General features: G+C 36.1%; 1 protein-coding gene across 4 annotated transcripts in view; it reads left to right on the top strand.

Annotated features, from left to right (window-relative positions):
- Positions 1 to 16,731, top strand: part of PLD5 (phospholipase D family member 5) — a 334,219-nt gene that overhangs the window by 52,732 nt on the left and 264,756 nt on the right. For all 4 annotated transcript variants that reach the window (XM_064414641.1, XM_064414645.1, XM_064414642.1 and 1 more), the window contains one exon: positions 9,577 to 9,692. The gene's annotated coding sequence lies outside the window, so the exon portion shown is untranslated. The remainder of the gene's footprint in view (positions 1 to 9,576; positions 9,693 to 16,731) is intronic.

Here is a 16,731-nt window from a genome sequence, read left to right as displayed (position 1 = left end):
CTTTTCAGTTGAAATTGTAAAAAAAAAGCGCTTTTATCATTAGTGTTGGGTTCTCTGAAAATTAGAGCACAATCACAGACTATCCTGTGTTGGAAGGGACCCATAAGGATCATCCAAGTCCAACCCCTGGCCCTATGCAGGAGGAGTCATACCCCAAGAGTCATACCCTGTGCCTGAGATTGTTGTCCAAACACTTCTTGAAGTCTGCTGGGTTTGGTGCTGTGACCACTGGCCTGGGGAGCCTGTTCCAGTGCCCAACCAACCTATGGGTGACCAATCTTCTGATATCCAAGCTCCCCTGACTCAGCTCCTTATCATTCCCTCAGGTCCTGTCACTGGTCATGAGAGAGAAAAGCTCAGTGCCTGCTGCTCCTCTTCCCCTCACAAGGAAGTTGGGCATTATGATGAGGTCTCCCTGCAGCCTCCTCCAGGCTGAACAGACCAAGTGCCCTCAGCTGCCCCTTGTATGGCTGTTGAATGTTTGGCTTTGTTATACTGCTGAGACAGTGAACACTGTGTCTACAGCTATATGCTTTGATGCTGTTACCTAGAACAGAGCTCAGATTTGAGAGAAGGTTTTAAAATTTGCTTTTAATGGTTAAACACAGGGTTCCTGTGTATACCAGCCTCTTTAAATGAAATAACTTGTTCTATGAATATGGAAGTTATTCCCTTAAGGAAAAATTCCAAGTGTTTAAAATTTCAGTAATTTTAAAGACATTTTATTCTGATGGCAAACACCTCGTAGTAGTTATGAGGTAACAACATACTTTAGCTGAAATTTTTTATATGCACCTAATCAAAAACAAAACAGTTTCAGGCTGTACATTGGCTGTAACCTGGAGTTCCCATGTTAACATGTTTAAATTTGTACCCTTCTAGCTTCAAAGAAAGGATCAACAGTACTGGGGATTTCAGATTTAGAAATATAAAGTAAAACCTGGCAGTTTACATAGCAGACTTGGTCCTTGTCATGAAACAGCCCTGTAGATTGCTGTACAAGGTCAGTTTCCCTTCAGGGCCTTGGAACTGTTGTTTTCTTCCCATTTCTCAGGAGGCTCTCTGCACAGGACCTCACCAGACCTTTGTTCTTACTGTCAGTTTCCATTGCACAAATATTCCTTGCTCACTGCAGGAGATTTACAGACCATGCCAGCAGTCAATTTTCAAGTATGCTGATATTTGAGACTTCTGAAAGAATCACATTCAGAATAGTTTGAAAGCTGTAAAGAATTTAAACTATCTCTGCCTATTTCAATTTTCAGTTAGATAGATAGTTACAAATACTTCAGGTAACCTTGGTTTTTGAGGTTTTTTTTTTTAATGAGAGACCAGCACTATTCATTTGCCTCAAGAGGGTACCGAATGCAGAGCAGAAAAAAACCAAATCCTGAAACAACAGAGCCTTCACCTTCAAAAGAATATAACTATGTGGAATTTTACCAGCTGGTTTTGCAGCTGGCTATGAATTGCAGGCTGTTTGTTTGCTTCCAGCACAATGTCTCCAGTCAGTGAACAGAAACAGCAATCTTCTCTGGGGATTCTATATCCAAAACAGATTCAGAGTACTTGTTCAATGATGATTGAAGGCACAGATTTGTCTGCTGTCATCCGAGATGCGTGAAGAGTGCAAGCATTTCTGCACAGAGTATTCTTTGCACGTCTTGCTACTCTAATCTATTTTTTTAGAAAAATAGTTATATACAGTCATTGTTTTCCCTCTGAGAATTACTCTTTCAGTGTTGCCCTTCACTCAGTCCTTGGAAAATGTCTCCTATTCAGCAGCAGACTTCTACATGCAAAGCTTATTGGGAGTGTCCCTACAAAATATGTTTGAGAGTCTTGGACATGCTAATTGAGTGGAAAACCAGTTATCCATTAAGATCATATAAGTTACCATACTGAGAAAAATGTGAAACCTGCTGTGTATCAATATGTCACCCAGAATAGAAAGAATGCTCGTATTAAGGAATACCAATATTAAGGAATATTGTAGCAGTAAGAGAACTTTCCAGCAGGGGAGGGGGAGGAGGAAATGCTGCTGTTCTGTCAAGTTACTCTACATGCAGGCAGGCTCCTACTATGTGAATATAAAACTTAGTGACACTATTGTACGACAGTAGCAGAAAGAGGTATCCAACATATATGAAGTAATAACCCTGAATCAACCACCAACCAAAACCCCAAACATTAACAGTAGATTTAACAACAGCAAGAAAACTGAAAAGACCATCAGGCAAGCATGCTGTAACCATTGCAGTAACTTTAATGTGTCAGGGTATTGTCTTTTTTTGGGTACAAAGACTCCCTGGTTCCATTTCCTCCTCTAACTGTTCATTTGCAGAGTAAAATTGGTGCTGCCAACTACTTCTGCATTCACCTAAAACTGTACCACTTTGAAGACACATTGTAAAGGATTTTAAGCACATTGCTTAATCTGTTTTGGAAGTGAGATGAGATACTGCAGCTATCATCCTGCAGAGTCATATGGAGTAGCCTTGCTTCACCACTTGTTTTATCCATCTGGTGGTAGGTCACAAACGTGACCTCTCTTCAGTGTTAGAGCTGTTAGAGTATGCTTGGCTACAGCTGACATTCAAAAATTAACAAAAGGCAGCTATTTGATTTAAAAAAGCATGTTTTTTCCTATTGTTTCTTGTATAAAAGGAAAATATTTAAAATTGCAGTGGGAAACAAACAGTATCCCATGAGTTTCAGCAGTGATTCAGGACCAGAGCCTGTAATTTGGTGTCTCATTCTTGCTGATTTCCCACCTCCTTGATTCTGTTGGATGTAGGAGGTTAGTCTGTAGGAAGAAAAGATATTCAGAAGTACAAGAATCCTTATCTTAAATAAGCTAGGAATATTCTGCCTCATATTTTAGAAGTGTTCTTTAAAGTTATTTCTTGTATCTTCCTGCTACTAAATATCTGCTAGAAAAACTCAATCAAATGGAAGAGAAATATCTTCTACAAAAATAACATATTAACCCCTAGCAGTTTTGACAAGTGCTAGTGTAAGCAGGGATGGATTAGACATTTTCAGCACCGTAATAGACAGTGACTATCTCAGTTTTTTCAAAGCAGAATATAAACAATTGCCTTAATAACTGTTTTTCACTTTCTCAGTTGTCAAAGAGACACTTCAATATAAACTATGAGCCCATCAAAGAACTTATTTGCTTCTTTGTTTCAGGATTCAAAAATGTGTGTGATCAAGTGGATATACCAAAAATATTGTACAAATTTCTCATAGTTACCTTGATTTGAATAATGAACTTGAAAAAAAGAGTGGGAAAAAACCCAAACCCAAGTGAGATTTTTAGATCTGTTTTAAATGAGTCTGGGAAGAAGCTGCCTGCTCATCACCATTTAGAGTCATTATTATATATTTATAAATCGATCTTTTGATCTGTAGAAAGATTAATAATTTGATTATATAGATTATCAACCAAGTTTATAGTCAGTTCTTGTACAACGTTCATGCCAATACTTACGATATCTTTTTGAAAATAGTCTGCATTCTTAAACATTTAATGAAAAAAAATAGTACTTGGGGAAGTTAGCTTATTGCATTTGTCCTTCTAAAACTTATGCTCTCTGAAACCTACAAGTAAGGAGGCTAATAAAAAACAATTGTACTTTCTGATTTATTTTTCTTTTTAGTGAGAATGCTTGTCCTCTGGCGTTTGAACTGAGAAAAACTTATTTTCTGTAGGTCATTGGACAGGGAGAACCCATTGGCCTCCTGTTAAAAGCCTCCATATCTCATGACTAATCCTCTTAGCCATTCTGTCTAAGTTTATCTGCTGACAGCAGCCAGAAAAAAAACCAAAAACAGCTGGAGATCAGAATAGGTAATATTAATAGCAACAGAAGCATATGTGGTTTTGCTACATGTAAAGGAAACCTACTATAGAAAAAGGCTTGGCTAATCATTAGATTTTTCTGTGAATACCTGGAAGTAAAATCAAACTCCTTTAGTCCTGCTTAAGATAGATTTAATGCAAGATGCAACAGAAATACGGTGTGCTATGCCTAGAAGTGCTTAGGATGACATAGGAATCTAGGATTTGGAACACCACCAGTTAGTAATGGGAAGCTATGTGTGCATCTTGAGTTACACTCCTAATTCTCTTTGTGTTAGCTAAGCAAGTAATGAAATAATAGTGTTCCATGGCAAGCTGCCTCTCATATTTGTCTTAACTGTATTATATAATTAAATGAAATTTTACAGTAAATATTTCCATTCTGGGTAGCTACCCACAAGTCAGAAACACTTTTGTAAAAGGAGCATTTTAGTTAATTAGCCTTCTGTAGGTGAATCTGCTATCTCATGACTCCTGAATAATAAAATTTATGAGTAATGGAATGCATAAAATAATTATTATAATGGCTGTTTCTTTCAATAGATGTATAAATATGGGGTAATTAAGTGAAAAATTTACATGGATCATTATATAAAAATTAACTGTAATCTGGGGTGCAGTTGTTATTAATCTTTCACATATGTGAGTATGAGGGGATACATTTTTCTGTTAATTTAATTATGAGAATGAAATTCACTGGAAAGATTTCCAAAGGACTTTTATATTGATGTGAGGCTGTCTGTACCTAGATAGGCAAAATTGAATGACATGATATGTGGATGCTCATGCCACACAGCTATCATAGCAATGAAAGTCTAGTTAGGATTTGAAGAAATGAAGTAAATAGAACCTTAAATCACTCCATTTAACTGAGGTAATATTCTTTGAAGTGAGTTTGGGTAAGACTAGAAAAGACAGCCCACAGCAACTTTTGATGTTGTAAGGAGGGGTTTTCTTACTTTGTGAAGTTGCTTTATGAACCTTCAGACTCACTATGTAGAAAAATAACTAAAGCTTATGGCTAACCCACTAACTCAAGCTGAGGTCTCACACCAGAAAATTTGGTATCATGTCAATATCCACTGCATTGCTTCTTAAAACTGTGGAGGATTTTTTTCCTCCAGAGCTTAAAGTTGCCATAAGCCAGTGCTTGAAGCAGAGTTATTTTATTACAACTGGTGATAACAAGTAAACTACATAACCAGTCCAACAAAAGACTGGTGAGTTAAAAAGCCACACGTGAGCGTATTTATTCAATGATTAGGAAGAAAATGGAGCATAAATTATTCTTAAAGTCTGAGTGCCTGAAATGCATACTAAAGATAGTGTCACCTATCACATTTGTTGTTTACTTTTTAAGGTACTCTACCCTCTACTCACAGATCAGAATGACAAATGTAGAGCTGAGCATTCAGCTGGTGTGCCCTTGGTGCTTTTGTGCTAAAAGCCCACCCAACAACCATCTGAGTGCTTTTAGTGAAGCCATAGGGAAAATGCTGAGAAAAGATCTGTTATATTTGCAGCTCTCCACTGGTGAGAGAAATGTTGCTGTATCTCTACGGCACCTCAGTGTCTAGGAACAGCCATAGCAAGGAGCTGTGCCTAGGGCAGAGTATCCCACTATGAGAGGTTTGCTTCTGCTTCCCATTCACTATTATTTTGCTGTCTTTCACTGTAAGAGATTCTGCACTTTAGATCTGTAAGTAATTTAATACCCTTACTCAATGAAGAGAAAAAATGATTTTGCTGTATCTGCAGGATGTGTTCTGCAAAAAGATATAAATGCTACTGTAGCAGTCATTACCCTAAGGAGGTAGCAAAAATAGAGTAGATATGCTAGTTTATCTTGAAAGACCATTTAAAAATTAATTTGATATTCTAGCTAAAAGACTCATGCAGAGAAACTCTACTCCTTCCTTTGGGAGACTGCCTAAGAGGGCTGAACATTAGAAATCTGTTTCTGACATGAATGCTTAAATATTCTTTAGCTTATTTAATCCTTGTACTCCTAGACACATTTTTCTTTATGCCACACTGATAATTTTCCTCTTTTATATAATCTTCATAATAATTTTTAGAAATAGTCATTATGGTGCTTTTAATTATTCGTTTAATGTAAACATTCTTGGTTTTTTTGGTATTTTGTCATATCTAGGCTTCAGATTAGCAATCATTTCAGCTGTGTGTTGCTGAATTCCTTCTATTAAACAGTGTCATGTTCTTTTCATTCCCTATCTCCTCGCATTTTTCTATCTGCAGTTGTAAGAGATCCATAATAGCAAAAAACAAGGGACTTCTTATTGAGACTGGTTTCAGTATGAGATCAGAGTGTTCATATATTCTTGCCTGCTTGTGTCTAATTTGCTGTCAGCTTTGTCTGAAGACTCCTGCTGTATAACCTGTTTAATTCTTGCTGCATGGGGTTTTTTCCTCCCCTTTCAGTGTCAGGGTCTCAAATTATTTTCCTTGTAGTTGTGCTTGTGAGCATTTCCCAACTGTATTTTATTTTAAGAGTGCACATGAAGTAGCAATCTATGGCTTACAGAATGTGGATTCTATTTCTAGCTCTCCCACTGGCCTGCTGTGTGATGTGAGACCTGTGAGCCTATTTTCCTCTGTAAAACCAGAGTATGGTCCACCTTTCTCCTGGAATCATAGATCTCTGTTGACATTACAGGGAAAAAAAATGAAAACAAAGGGTTCACAGAATCAGAGTGCTATGGAAAATTCAACCGACTAAAACCAAGAAGTTAAAAAAGTAAGATTGAAACAGTTGCAAACTCGTATTTTTCTTATATTACTGTAAGAACTGATTTGAACTAACTAAACATTTTAATAATCCTACATTTTCTTCTCACTTTTCTAGATATTTAATGGCTTTTGTGAGCAAAAAAAAAAAATATAATCCTTTAACTAATCATATCTCTTAATTACTTTCTTGAGGTGTGTATTAAGCCTGTGAATAGTAGTCAATATTGTATACCTTTGACTTGATCCATATCTCCATAGATCAGACCTTTTTTTCAGAAAATTATTGCATTTTTTATTATTATTATATTCTTTATTAGCTAACATTCTACTAGATAAAAGTTCTAAAGCAAGTATAGGCAACAGCAGGTAGTAAACCCAGAAAACATGTGGTTTATTTTTTCTTCCTCTAGAGCTACTACAAAATGCCACTCTGAGTACTGGAGTCTGTTTAAGAATACAAACACCTTTAGTACTACACATTTATACCATTAAAAGTATTGCTTTAACACCTCCTCACTTAGATGGAAGGCTCCAATATGAAATCAGTTACACACACCCACTTTATATGACTGAGAAATCCCAGCATGATTTTTTTATTGTTGTCATTGATTTTATTTTCCTTCCTTAGCCAACTCCCTTGGAAGTCAGAACACAAATGCATACTGATATCACCTGAACCAGAGGCAGGCATAACCACTCAAAACTTAATTTCTTTAAGCCTTGGGAAGCTAGGGAACATATATGCATTCACTGGATAGAGGGCTACCATACACAGCATCATGAAGTGCACTGAGGCCTGCTATTCATGTTCACATAAACAAGACAGAAAACAGGCAAACAAAAACTCTTTGGTACATTTTTCTTTTAACCTCTATGAAATATTTGCTGATTTAACTTTCAATGGAGAAATTAAGACAGTAATCCTAATTTTTTGTCTGTTTTGGCATGGAGGCTCAAAGAAAAAAGAGCAAGTGGCTCTCCTAAGTATGTGCTTGGGCACATTGCTTTTGATTAAATTAGAAGTTAGTTCACACAGGTCAAGGCTTGTTTTGATGTCTGGAAAGGTCTTGACATTCCACTGATTATAAGGTTGTGCCAGATTACCTAAACTCTCATTTGGCTAAGTTTTGCTTTAGATTTTCTTTCCTTCTGAGCAATAATTGGTTTAAAAATTTTTTGGTCACATAAAGATTTAGCACTGCTGATGGACAGTGTTTTCAATTTGAATTGGTCACAGATATATCTAAAACAAGGTGATGCTTCACATCTCTGAAACAATAGTATTATTTCTGCAGTATGGTAAGAACTCCAAGTAGAGACAGAAAATTGCTACTTCAGCTGTGCTTATGTAACCCAAGAAATTTTAGAGCACCTTCTGCTCTTCTTTCAACAAGAAAGTGCTCACTTTTAAGTGTTCAGGTGTTTTAAAAATAAGGTCCTTTGTGTTGAGCAAAGTTACACAGAAAATTTGGGATAAAACAGCTTGCAGGCTAGTGCAGCAGTCACAGGACCATCCTTTCTTAAAATGTAAGACTGCAAAGGATCTGGGCTTTCAATGCAACCTTCCACAGCAGATTATCTCATTATGTAATCTCTTTCACAAAATGATTTGCCTTCATCTTGACACTGGTCACTTCTCTTCCCTTTCCAAGTTCCTCTCTCATTTCCACAGAACACCCGGGGTAGCAGATGTGCTCTGATCTCCTTTCTCTGATTGTTAGCACCATGCTGATTTGTGGTCTAGGTCTTAACTAATACCCATCTGAATTTTTTTCTTGTACACTTCATCCTAAAATTTTCTATATTGATCCTTGTTCTCTGTGAGTATACACAGATAATACGACAGCTAACCAAATTCCCAAGCCCTTTATACTTTTACTTATAGTGTAGAATTACAATTCCTTTGGTTTCAACTAATGAATTTCTTCTGGGCCACTTTTATTTAGATTTCATCTGCTTTGAATAAGGGTGAACAGAATTTTGCTATAATCTGCTTAAGACTGTACCTTACACCGTATACCATTCATACCTTAGGTCTTTAATGAAAACACCTTGCCAGAGACAGCCTGTGTCTCTGGCGCATCTTTTAAAAAGTTTCAACATATTTTTTGTGTGCAGCTCATGCTGTGGTTAGCTATGACAGCCAAATTTTTCTCCTTCACTCTCATTGCTGACTAACAAGTTCTTCAAGACAGGTGTATTTATTAATCCCGAATAATGAGATACTGTATGTATTACATATTTCCAGCTGTAATTGTACTTACAGTGCAGTATTTGTATTTGTTTAAGAAAGTTTGGGATTTGTTATATATTGAATGCTTAACCGTGATTAATTTTAAACTTGGTTCATTTCCTAGACTTTAGATTTTAGATTCCTAAATTGCAAGTGTATGAGCCCAATTATAAAACCCATATTTGGGATTTTCAGAATCCAAACATGTTTTGTACAGTCATTCCATGAAGTACAATTCTCCATTTCTGCCTGCTTAAAGATGATTAATGATAAGCACAGCACTGGGTCTCCTGGGTTGCATGTATTTATTGTAATGTAAATCATGATTTTTGGATTCTCCTCTTTTTTTTTTTTTCTTTTTTTTTTTGGTAAGGACAATTATATAAGGTAAAAAGGAGACTGTCAAAACTTTTAATCTAAATATCTGTTAAACAATACATTTAGAAGTCTATTGGGAATCTGGACTACTGTGTGCATTCATTTGTTCCTTATTTTATTGCCTTTTTAAATTCAATGTAATAGGTCTATTTTATTCATTCCCAAACAGAGAATCTAAGATGTTCATCCTGGGAGTAGGTAGAAAAACTAATAGAATAAAACATCTGCCATATCAGAAATCTGGGCTCTATTTCCAACTGCGCTAGAACAGACCTTGTCCAAACTCAGTGCTCCAAACACTCGTTACCTCATAATTGAAGGGGCTGTCTCTTGTCTACCATTTCAGATGAAGTCAGGAGATTTTGCTGAGAGATGGAAACAGAACCTATTAAATACTGGAAGAGATGACAGATATCAAGCAAACACATACTTCAACCAAGTACTAAGGATACTTTAACATATGTGAGTACAAAAAAAGCAGAAATGACAATATGTGTAAATTTTTTCTTGTATTTTTCCCTTCTATTCTTATTTATTTTAACAATGGTCTTGATTCCTTAGGCTCTTATACCTAATGGAGACATGGAGACATTCTCTAGAACTAAACACATTCTTAAGTACCTCACCAAACATTGCCTATGCACTTAGTAGATCTCATTTTCAACTTTGGCTGGGTTTTCAGTGTCAGTTTTGGATACCACATTCAGTGGCACACAGGAATGTTTTTGCCCTAGCCAGGGGGACTTCAGAAATTATGGAGTTCAATTGCATGGCACCCAGAATCCCCTGAGGATGCAGCAATGCTTCAGGTTCTTACAAATGTCTGAAGAGATCTGAAAAAGCAAAAGTGGTAAGAATCAGTGTCACCCTTCTAAAGACAAGCTGAACTGATATATGAAGAGGTTACACTTCTCTGTTCTACAGAATGAGGTAGAAACAGGCAGAAGAGCCTTTTCAATCATCAGGGCTGTAAGAAATATACCAGTAGTGTGTGTCATTTTCCTTTATAATAAAACTGATTTACTGAAAGAATTTTACAGTTAAATTTACAAGTGAAAATAGCAAATTTCTGCCTTTCAATGCTGCCTTCTATCATCTGCAGAATAACTGCTCATTACAGGATGTTCATTTGTATCTTAAAATTTTAAGGACAGTTAGGCAATAAAACAAGAGCCCAAGGGAAACTGCTGAACTATTCCTTTCTAGAACACATACACACTAACTAAAATTTAGTTAGGTTAAAGAAATCTGTTTTGGCAAAATAGGAAGAATGGTCTTCATTTTCTCAATAATTCTGTACATATGGCTGAGTGAGGATCATGACATCTTGTTTATGTGGTGTTTGATCTGATTTACAATAGCACAGAAATATTTAGGGTGCAAAGTGTTAGGGTTACATGGTGTAACTAATTTTTCATGGGTATGCAGCAGGTCGTACTCAATCTTTGATCAAGCAGCATGTGTGATCATAAAGTAACTCACTGAATCTCTTATTCAAGTTTCCCCAGTTGCTTATTTGCAGAAGAAGGAGGCTATTTATTGTGTACCAACTGTTACAGCAGTTACATGTTTATTGGAGTGGGCAGAGGGATTTAGAAAGCTGTAGCCCAATCATATTTTCTGTTAGTGCCATCTGGAGCTGCATGTGTTCTTCACCACATGGTGCAAGAGAAAAGGTAAGCATCCCTTCTTTGTCAGCATCCTGGCTGTATCCACTCTTTTTCAGTGGAGCAGTCTTTAACAGAAGCAAAGAAAGCACAAACCCCAGTAATAACAGCATAATGGAAGGCACAGAAAACTTTTTTGATTATGAAAGAGAGGTGAGGTGATGATCTCTATGACTTCTTCTGTTATACTCCATTTCTTATTACAAACACCACTCTGAAGCTTTTTAACCAGATCTTCCTTAAAGAGAAAATTTTGCAGTGTGAAATGCTCTGTTGTCTGTCTAAGTATGAAACACTGTGAAACTGTGATTCTGAAAGGATCTATGAATTCCGAAGGAACAAACCAGTCAGAGACCCCCCATATGCTCCAGTGTCAAATGACCTGATACACAGAGGTAGAGAAAATAAGAAGGAAATTATCTTGCTTCTGTGCATGGCTTTGGTGATAGAAAACTTCATCTGGTTCTCTTTTCCAAATTTGAATATGGATTTTTTTTTTTAAATAGAGTGGAATACAGTAATAAATCCTATGTGTTCTTAGGATCATAGAAATTGTTTCATAGTGAATTTCTACCTTTGTCTGCTTAGTTTATCAAAAGAAATAAATTTTCTGGATTTAGGCTTTGCAAGAACTTGTGCAGAGATAAAATAACAGGTGCAGGAGAGGTGGTCCAACACCATGTCAAAGCGAACAGCTAGAAGTTAGATTAAGCAGAAAATAAATGTACGTTTCAGCTAGGTGGATTTGATGATGGAATATAATTGTTCCTTCTTGATGTTAGGATATATATAACCCTAAAGGAAATAATAAGCTGAGGAGGAAGCAAATTTATACCATTTTTGCTACTTATGTATATGTATGACATAGGGCATCACGCTCAATATGTAAAGTTGAGGGAAGAAAGAGGAAGAGGGTGGCATTCACAGTGATGGTGTCTGTTTTCCCAAGTCACCTTCATGCCATGCCTTCTTCCTTGTTTTTCTTTGCTTGTGTGTGTGGCTTTTGCTGTCTCTGTTGAACTGTCTTTATCTCAACCCGTGAGGTCTCCAGATTTCACCCTTCCAATTCTCTCCCTAGTCCCATAGTGAGGACATGAGTGAATGGCTTCCTGTGGCTTGGTTGGTGTCTGGAGCTGAACCACAACAATAGTATAATTAAATATTGATCTTCTAGATCATAAAATATTATGTGGAATGTGGGAAACCACAAGATGAATAACAAGCTTGCCATACAATGACTGAAGTGTTCTACATCGAGTTACAGAATTGTCTTAGTACTTTTCATCTTAATTAGATGTTTCTGGTATATTTATTGTACAGTGTTTTCATCAGATCATAGATATCATCTCTATGATTGATCATCTATGTAACTTTAGATCTGGAATTTATGCCTTTAGTATAGCATATTCTAGATCCAGAAGAATATTTAAATAAAAATCTGAAATGTTACTTATCCATTGACGCTCTCTGTGATCTGTGGCACAGATACTTCAACTTTGAATGCGCAACATTTTGGAATTATCAAAAAATATGGTGACAGTAAAGGTCTTTCAGTGGCATAATTGGTGCCTAACAAGGAAATTATTCCCTACACCTTCATTAATAATACATTGAAAATCCTTATTAAAGAAAAAAATTGAAATAGGAAATAGTTCAAACTGGACCACTGAGACTGTGTTCATTATGGCTGCCAAATGACAGACTAATGCTGCTTATTCTGAGTGGTTTATGAAAACCTCTTTTAGAAGGATAGAGGGAAAAAAAAAGTGCAATAATTGTCATCTTTATCTATGATGGAGAGGCTCTTGTCCTTATGTGATTAACTAATGGACTGTCAGATAAACCTGAACTTACAAGAATCAGTTTAAATCAAAGTTTAAAAGATATCAGACTGAAGGGTATACCCAGGAAAGTTGTAGGAAAGCTGCAAAGGTGAAAATTTTCACTCTTCTACCAAAGTGTTCCTTGACACCAGCACATGTACTGGAATTTCTGACATTAACAGTGATTTTGTTTTATATTGTGTGGTGGACTAGGTGATGTTAGGGTAATGATTGGACTGAAGAATCTTAAAGGCCCTTTCCAGCCTTAACTCTGTGATTCTATTCTATAAATAAGATTTGTTCTTGTTATTTTTAATGTATTAACACCTTTCTTTTTCTTTTCTCTGCTTCAAATAATTGGCAAATCAACTTTGTAATTGCTATTGTACACATTGGTGTCCCGTTAGGAAAAGGTTTGTGAAACTGAAACAGAATGCACATTATGGAGATGCAGCAGCAGTATCTCAAAATCCTCTAGCTTTTGGATGAGATGATAAGCAATGTGGTGGCAAGTAAGCTCTTTGGTTATGCATTCCTGGATGTTCTGTTCTACTGAAATTAATCTTGATTTTACTTTAAAGTGTAAAAGGACACAGAATCTGTTTCCTTCAGCTCATTGCTTGAATTGTGCATTTTTAAGTTTCTCAGTAACAGATGTGCAATAGCAAGTGTGCTAAGCACATCTACTCTACTAGTACTGCTAGCACCGTAACTAAGCTATATTTAATTTGCAGTAAGGAATGATCTCAGACATCTTACTGTGTGGCTGAGACATATGTTTCAAGTGCATTTTGTTTATAAATATGCTTTGATAATGTGCCATCTACTTACAAGTGGTGATTACTGCTTACACTTTAAGCTATGATAGTCACAGCAACCGGAAGGGAAGAAGATGCAGAACACAGACTTAAAAAAAAAATAAAGTTTGATAGAGTGTTTTAAAAACTATTTGGGATGTTTTTTGACTAAAGGACACAAGGGTAGAATTATAACAGATTTATTTCAAGATCATGAGATGCCCCCTGCTACCACCATATGGGAATGATGGTATTTCTAGGAATTTTTTGAGGCGTTTATACATGGATGAAATATTAAACATGATTAACCAATAGTACACAGACATCCTTTAGTCCTCTCCAATCACATTTGCTTCCTGTGAAGTGTTCTTAGGCAACCTGGTGCAGTCTGACCTTCTGAGGTCCAGATGTTTCCCTTCACTTACCAAAAATAAGGAGTTGGGGTTTTCTTTGTCTGCTATGGGTTTCCTGCTTATCTCACTTCTCAGGTTTGCTATTCAGTTAAGCTCAGCAGTTAACTCTTTTGTCACATACATTATCTGAAACTTGCCCAGTGTTTCAGATAAGTAAGTTTATTTATGGGCTTGTAGGTTTCTTTAATTTTACAGAAGGGTCACAGGAAATATTTAAGAAAAATGAGTGAGTCTGTACATACCATTCTGTAGTGTACAATATGTGCGAGAAATTCCTAAAAAATATTTTTCATTTTTTGTGGATGGATAAATTGTACTTATTTGCAAACAACTATAAGTGAACCCATTTTTTGAAGGTATTCTTTACTAGCAAAAGGCAGTGTCTTGCACAAAGAGCTCCCTGAGCACATTATTCTGCTACCAGGTGGCAATCAATAGTAGTTTGGTCCAGCTGTGTGGTGTAGTATTCACAGTCTCTAAACTTCATACGTACAGAGATGTCCTTCTGCACAGGCAGCCCAGTGAATCTCAGATCACAGATCTGCTTTATCCCTGTGGGACTTTCACAGACAAATTTGAGGTTACATTTGCTGAGTTTCATTATTGCAGGAAAAATCCAAACCAACGTAGTGACTCTGCCATGCCATTAGAAGATGAAGAGGGAGTTTTTGTAGGTGGTAATCAGAATTTTTCAACCATCTCAGTAATTTCTTTTACTTGAAAGTTTCTATTACTGTTAACCAGATGTGGAAATACAGACCTATTGATATTCACATTCTATCAAAGGGTGAAATATTTAGCTAATCCTCCAGTATTTTTTGTATGAAAACTATACAGCAGATATGATTCTGTGTGAGTCTGGATAGACTGAACTGTGAGCAAAATTAGATTGAACAAATGATTGCAGTCAGAGACAGTCTGATTAGCAGGAACAAAGAACAGCTGTACTGCTTTAACTAACATCAGAACACAGAGCAAATAATTAAATATACTTTTTCCCTTGGCTATGCTTCCATGGGATTGCCTTTTTATTAAAAAACAAAAAAACAACCAAAAGCAAACAAAAAAACACCAACAAAAAACCCCAAAACAAAACAAAAAAACCCCAAACCTCTTTTTGTTCTTTTTTCAAAGTGATTTTATAAAGTGGTAAGATATACATATCATGCTTTCCATTTGTCAGTTTCTCAGTCTCTATCTCAGATCTTCTGAAATTGATGGAAAATTTATCCCAAATATAACAGTAGTGGATTTTTTAAAGAGACTTCAATTTTTAACATGTTATTAGGATAGGTTACTGGATAGAGGAAACCAGTAAGTGTATTCATGACAGAAAAATATACAGTATGAGGTGTTAACCTGGATTTTATAACAAAGCCCCTAGCCATAGAGATTTTTTAAATTTTTCTGCTACAAGGAGAGTTTCATTTGGATCTCGCTTATTTTGTTCTGACCTTTCCTTTTATTCTTCTTTGCTGACTGTATCTGTTAATCATACTGTCTTTGGAATATGCATGTTGCTGTCACCTCATTTTGCCAGGTGATACATTATGAAGTTTTATTATTGTCCCTTTAACATTGCTAAATTAACAGCAAACTCCCTTCTTCGGGACTGACTGCTTTCTGTAGTTTTTGTGGCTGTACTTTGTCTTCTTTTTGTTTTTTTGGGTTTTTTTTGTGTGAGTAGATCCTGAATTTATTATAAGATTTGAAGGACATATCTGTTCCAAATGTCATACACAGATGCCTCCTATGAACTTTGTCTCTTGTTATGCTAAGAGCATTAATGTAATCTAAGGAGCCATACTGATGATATTGATATTGCAGCATCTACTGTCCACCATTATTCTTCTGTTTGCTGTGATTAATTCTGCAGGCTTGCATATTGCTTGCTCAGTCAGGTGAAGTCTCTGCTGTTGTTGGTGGTTTTCTGGTTTAAGCAAATCTGTCGTAATTAGCACACACATCTGTCAGCAACATTTCCTTTGTTGTTGAGAAAACACATCATCTTCTAAAAGAATAAAAGGGTTCATTAGAAGCACTGTGCTTTGAAGTAATAATGCTCAATGATACATTCTGTTATGAACCATAACATTAAACAAAGCATAGTTGAAGATGCATATTTCTTGTGAAAATTTATAGCACCCCAAACACCACTTACAAATTTCTTGACCTGATTATTTGGCTGACTTTGTCATGGATGATCAATTTTTTTCTTCAAGAACATATCTTGCAATCAAGAAACAAAATCAGCAAAAATGCTGAATACTTCATTTTTTTTTCTAATTAGGAAACAGAGGAAAATTAAGATTTGTAAGGAAGGTGTATAAGCAGAATTTGTCTACCTCTGCTGCTGAGCTCAGTCAGCCTGCAGTATGAATGAGACAAAAAATGGATTCACAGATGCCTGTTATGCAAATTTAATCATAAACCCCTCTGATGGTCAGTTTGTGCTTTTCAGTATTTGAAGGTGGTTTTTGACAATGGTATTTTATAGATTCTTACCTATAGGTTATCCTCTTCCAACATCCTCCCTAATTTTTAACTGTGTATTCACAGATTTTATTTGGAATTCAATTCTCCATCAATAGAATTTGAAGGCACTTAGCATGATTTGCCATGCTGTTGTTGAGAGATAGGCAGTAAATGCAACAAACCTTTAGTACTACATTTTCTTCAGTTTCCACTGCTTTCAAATACAAAACCAAGACTTGCAGATGAAGTATTAAAGGTAGCTTTTTAATCCCTTTGGATAGTCTTGTAAACTGTGCAGATTACATTAGGTGAAAATTCATATTGGA

This window comes from Passer domesticus, chromosome 3 (genome assembly GCF_036417665.1).
Source record: "Passer domesticus isolate bPasDom1 chromosome 3, bPasDom1.hap1, whole genome shotgun sequence".
Taxonomy (NCBI): domain Eukaryota; kingdom Metazoa; phylum Chordata; class Aves; order Passeriformes; family Passeridae; genus Passer; species Passer domesticus.
The sequence above is the reverse complement of the archived record's forward strand: the minus strand, read 5'-3'. Positions and strand labels throughout refer to the sequence as shown.